The sequence below is a fragment of the Lampetra fluviatilis genome, chromosome 65 (assembly GCF_964198595.1).
Source record: "Lampetra fluviatilis chromosome 65, kcLamFluv1.1, whole genome shotgun sequence".
Taxonomy (NCBI): domain Eukaryota; kingdom Metazoa; phylum Chordata; class Hyperoartia; order Petromyzontiformes; family Petromyzontidae; genus Lampetra; species Lampetra fluviatilis.
Window position 1 is genome coordinate 4359317 of NC_136339.1, and position 6209 is coordinate 4365525.

The following is a 6209-nucleotide window of genomic DNA, read 5'->3' on the forward strand; positions in this document are numbered from 1 at the left end:
CGAACCTGGCGACCCGAGTTCGATTCCAGCTCACGGCCACCGACACCACCGGCGACGATTATCTGAACCGGTTCCTGGGCCTTACCCCTAGGTCGACTCAGCCTCAAATCACCATCATCATCATCACAGTGACCAACCGCGCCCATCCACAACGTTAACAAACTAAACACAACAACAACAACATACTCATCTTCTTGGTTCTTCCGGTAAAGTCATCACGTAGAAGGGAAATAATAAAATAATAGAAATAAAACAACATTAAATAATTCTTACGACGTTTCGGCCACAACGCAAGCAGCCGTCCTCAGGTGGAGAGCAGCATCTGTCAAGTAGACAGAGTCTGAATGACAAGCCCCAGGCTTGGAGCGACTATTTAAGCTGCTGGGTTGGAGGGGGGAAGGGCGCCTTGCCAAAATCATTTGCATATCAAGAGGAATTTAGCATATTTATGGGAAATGCAAAAAAGAAAACAACCAAATTAAATCACGACGTTTCGGCCGGAACACAAGTGTCCTTCTGCAGGTGGGGACAACGTAGCGAAAGATTTAGAACTGCCTGTTGTTGTTGTTGTTGTTGGAAAAAACCTAAGAGTATGTTGTTGTTTAAATTTCGATTTAAAGCTTTCGTGACTGCAGGGATTCATCTTCTTGGTTCTTTCGGTAAAGTCATCACGTAGAAGGGAAATAATAAAATAATAAAAATAAAACATAATAAAATAATTCTCACGACGTTTCGGCCACAACGCAAGCAGCCGTCCTCAGGTGGAGAGCAGCATCTGTCAAGTAGACAGAGTCTGAATGACAAGCCCCAGGCTTGGAGCGACTATTTAAGCTGCTGGGTTGGAGGGGGGAAGAGCGCCTTGCCAAAATAATTTGCATATCAAGAGGAATTTAGCATATTTATGGGAAATGCAGATATGCGATTAGTACTACTTGTGAAATGCGTAGGAGGTTTGGCGAGGGGGTTAAAGTCATTATGCCCGTGCATTATGCAGGATTAGCAGCATCAAAGGGAGGGAGTAAGGTTAGAATTAATAAAGGGAAGGAATGTTAATAATATGGCGCCGCAGCGCCTAATATACTTATAGACTATACTTTGTAATATTACACTATTTATTATTCTACCCACCCAACTGTATACCACACTGCTATATATTCACTATAAAATTACGATATTATATATTACCTTATACATTGTATTAAACATTACACTTTAATAATATGTATTATTATACAATATGCTATACACCATACCATTGACCGTCGCGTGAAAGGTACTAAGAGGAAGCAACGAAATATGTCAATGGGAGAGTGGTGATAGGAAGCTTGCAGCGGAGCAAAGAATCCATTCCCTGCGGAGTGCATATCAAGAGGGATTCATTTATGGGAAATGCACATTTATGGGAAATGCACAAGTAGTACTAATCGCATATCTGCATAAATATGCTAAATTCCTCTTGATATGCAAATTATTTTGTCAAGACGCTCTTCGCCCCTCCAACCCAGCATAAATAGTCGCTCCAAGCCTGGGGCTTGACGGTCCCACCTGATGACGGAGACTTGTGTTGCCTCCGAAACGTCGTGATTTTTGTTTTTATTTTTATTTTATTTTATTTTCATTAATTTTGATGTTTTACCTACGTGACTTTACCGAAAAAACCTAAGAATATGATTCCTTGCAGTCACGAAAGCTTCAAATCTAGAATTGTCATTCAGACTCTGCCTTCTCGACAGACCTGTTCTCCACCTGGGGACGGCTGCTTGCGTTGTGGCCGAAACGTCGTGAGAATTATTTTATTATGTTTTTTAAAATATTATTTTATTATTTCCCTTCTACGTGATGACTTTACCGAAAGAACCAAGAAGATGAATCCCTGCAGTCACGAAAGAAGCTTTAAATCGAAATTTAAACAACAACATACACTTAGGTTTTTTCCAACAACAACAACAACAGGCAGTTCTAAATCTTTCGCTACGTTGTCCCCACCTGCAGAAGGACACTTGTGTTCCGGCCGAAACGTCGTGATTTAATTTGGTTGTTTTCTTTTTTGCATTTCCCATAAATATGCTAAATTCCTCTTGATATGCAAATTATTTTGTCAAGACGCTCTTCGCCCCTCCAACCCAGCATAAATAGACGCTCCAAGCCTGGGGTGTGTCATTCAGACTCTGTCTTCTCGACAGACCTGTTCTTCACCTGAGGACGGCTGCTTGCGTTGTGGCCGAAACGTCGTGAGAATTATTTTATTATGTTTTATTTTTATTATTTTATTATTTCCATTCTACGTGACTTTACCGAAAGAACCAAGAAGATTGGTTGTTTTCATTTATTTTATTTTTTTACCTACGTGACTTTACCGACAAAAACAGAGTATGAATCTTTGCAGTCACGAAAGCTTCTAATCTAGTATAAGTTCTAAAGAAATGTGCTTGTCAATCGAAATCAAGGGCGGGGTACCTGTTTTTGCCTGCCAAGGGCTATTTTTGGATATTTATAACATCATTCGCGTGCCATACAACATTGTCAACTTAAAAATCAACTTAAAATGTGCCTTGTACCGGTAGGAACACCTCCTGGTTACACCAGCCCACATGGGATTATTGTGTCCGTCGTGCAGGGAGGGGCTGGGTGGGGAGGGAAAGGCTGGGTGGGGAGGGGAAGGTGGGGAGGGGCTGGGTGGGGAGGGTGGAGAGCGGCTGGGTGGGGAGGGTGGGGCTGGGTGGGGAGGAGAGGGGAGGGTGGGGAGGGGCTGGGTGGGGAGGGTGGAGAGGGGCTGGGTGGGGAGGAGCTGGGTGGGGAGGGGCTAGGTGGGGAGGGGGAGGGGCTAGGTGGGGAGGGGGTGGGGAGGGTGGGGAGGGTGGGGGGTGGGAGGGGTGGGGCTGGGTGGGGAGGGGCTGGTCACCCCGTGGTGCCCTGATAAAACTCAACATTTAACCTACTCACGCCGGCTTGTGCCCGCCCTCACATTCGGGCATATTTGCGGAATACACCACGCCACCGTTGACCCTGGCCATTGACCGAGCAATCCAACGTTCCTACCAGCTCCCTCCGCAGGAATGTGTTTGACTCACCCCTAATGTGATGGCTGGAACTGCTTCTCTTTGGCTAGGCGTGTGATGTGATGTTAGCTGCTGGCATTGATGATGCTGCTGCTGCTACTCGCAACTGCTTTTACAGGTTTGCTCCGAGATTTATTGAATTTCGAGTCCCGCCCGCGGTTGCCTTGGCAGGGCCAGACCCAAATGATTTCGCGGGGCCTCATACGGCCCGCAGGCCGGACGTTCCCCACCCCTGATCTAGATGATGATGATGACTTATTTTTTAAGTGCTTAGCTCTCCCACTGGATTCCTAATATCGGAGGGAAGAGCGTTCCAGACGGTCGCTGCTCGCTAGAAGCACAGCACCATGCCCCGAGCATGTGTTAAAGGTGAGTGAGTGGGTGGGTGAGTGAGTGGGTAGGTGGGTGGGTGAGTGAGTGGGTAGGTGGGTGGGTGAGTGAGTAGGTGGGTGGGTGGGTGGGTGAGTGAGTAGGTGGGTGGGTGAGTGGGTGGGTGGGTGGGTGAGTGAGTGAGTGGGTAGGTGGGTGGGTAAGTGAGTGGGTAGGTGGGTGGGTGGGTGAGTGGGTAGGTGGGTGGGTGAGTGGGTAGGTGGGTGGGTGAGTGGGTAGGTGGGTGGGTGAGTGGGTAGGTGGGTGGGTGAGTGGGTGGGTGGGTGCGATGGTGAGTGGGTGGGTGAGCTTTTGTTCGGCCGGATCGAGGGGGCTAAACGGGCGCGGCACGGGCTAGAGAAGAGATGGAGTGATGTGGTACAGGAGGACGTGGAGCTGAGTGGACTTGCCGATGACTGGTACCAGCGGTGTCAAGATCGGCCTCTGTGGAGGAGGCTCGTGAAGGACGCTACTGGGCAGTTGGAGGCAGTCGCCCTCCAACAACAACGGAGGGGGGAGGAGCGACGCTCACAACAACGAGCGGAGCGCCGGGTGGCTAAAGCACAGCAAGTTGGCACAGTAGGGGGCACAGGTGGTGCATCAGCCAGTCATCTCGGTCATCTCAGTCAGTCGACCAGTGGCACCTGGGTCTGCCCCGTGACCTCCTGCCAGCGGGCGTTCGACACTTCACGTGGCCTCAAGGTGCACATGGCCTGGCACAAGCGTCGTGGTGACGTCACCGCCACTTAGTGGCGAATGGCGGTTGTTGTTGAGTGGGTGGGTGGGTGAGTGGTTGGGTGGGTGAGTGGTTGGGTGAGTGAGTGGGTGAGTGAGTGAGTGGGTGAGTGAGTGAGTGGGTGAGTGAGTGAGTGGGTGAGTGAGTGAGTGGGTGGGTGGGTGAGTGAGTGGGTGGGTGAGTGAGTGAGTGGGTGGGTGCGATGTTGGGTGTGAGCGATGGTGAGTGGTTGGGTGGGTGAGTGGTTGGGTGAGTGAGTGGTTGGGTGAGTGCGAGGGTGGGTGGGTGTGAGCGATGGTGAGTGAGTGGGTGGCTGAGTGCGAGGGTGCGTGGGTGTGAGCGATGGTGAGTGAGTGGGTGGGCGAGTGAGTGGGTGGGTGCGATGTTGGGTGGGTGCGATGGTGGGTGGGTGAGCGTGGGTGGAGATGGTGGCTGAGTGAATGACAGCACTTGCCCCAACATCCTGTTCGAGGCCATAGTGGAGTGGTGGGGGGATGTCTTTGTCGAGCACGTGCTGCCGAGAGCATTGACAGCGCGAGACGGCGACGACTTGGACAGGGAAGAAGGGCTTCATCCAGCAGCGAAGAGACCATGGCTGCTCGTACTACCGTAGCTGCTGCTGCTGCTGATGCCGACGATGATACCACTGGTCAACACACTTTTTCTGGCATAAGGTATTCCAACGGTTTTAAGGTAATTTTTGGTTTTTGAGATCTCAAATATTGCATTTTCAATTTAACACGTGTGAGGCTTTCGCGACCAATATGATTCATAATCAACGTTTTTGTGGGTTTAGATCGCCGCGTTATTTATAAATGTGTCGTAACCCTCCACCACCCGACACGGCCAATCAGTAAAAAAAGTGTCACGTTGACAAAAGACAAAATAGTTCACTGCTTTAGCCCACCACACCGGTGTCTTGAAGCGTGAAACCACAACATTTACAATTTTTGAGTTGTACGACGTTTCGCTGGTAATTGCATCCAGCATCATCGGGCAATTCGCCAGGACTTCATCTAGCAGCGAATAGACCATGGCTACTCGTACTACCAAAGCTGCTTCTGCTGCCAACGATGATAACACTGGTCGACACACTTTTTCTGGCATAAGGTATTCCAACGGTTTTAAGGTAAAGTCACGTAGAAGGGAAGTAATAAAATAATAAAAATAAAACAGAATAAAATAATTCTCACGACGTTTCGGCTACTACGCAAGCACCTGAAGACGGCTGCTTGCGTTGTGGCCGAAACGTCGTGAGAATTATTTTGTTTTATTTTTATTATTTCCTTTCTACGTGACGACTTTACTGAAAGAACCAAGAACATGAATCCCTGCAGTCACGAAAGCTTTAAATCGAAATGTATTCCAATGGTTTTAAGGTAATTTTGGGGTGCTGATTCCAAATCCGGCATCAGTTTTTGTCTATCACATATTGCATTTTCAATAAAAACTGCAGAAGAAAAATATTAAATAAATGTGGATATCTACATAAAATGACATTATAAACACACTGTCCTAAAAATACAGCACCATATTTTAACACTAAAGCAGTCACTGACTCGCAACAACTTGCAATCATAAGTGACAGAGTTAATTTCTGGTAAAATCAATGAAAATGGGGTATGCCGATAGCATCAAATGGGATGTGATAGAGCAAATCTGAGACCAGATTTGGAATCGGCACCCGGAAATTAGTCTAGAACAGCTGCAAAAGTCCAGGCCAGAATTTTTTTTTTTGTTGACCAGTGTAATCGTAGTAGGTTTTTACCCTTTTAAACTGGTACAAAACTGACACCTTTATTCAAGGCATCATGTTTGCAATAACCACAACACAAGTAGTCAATAAAGCAAACAAAAAGAAGCAACTCTGATAAGGATAATAATATGCACTGTCCTTGAAGTTGATTGGTCCACACCCGAGACGGCTTTCTTTAGAGCCTAGTCCCCATTGGTGTTGGACCAGATGACACCAGGAGGCGCACAACTGAGTGTAATCGTCGATTTGAAGCTTTCGTGACTGCAAGGATTCATATTCTTACCGAAAA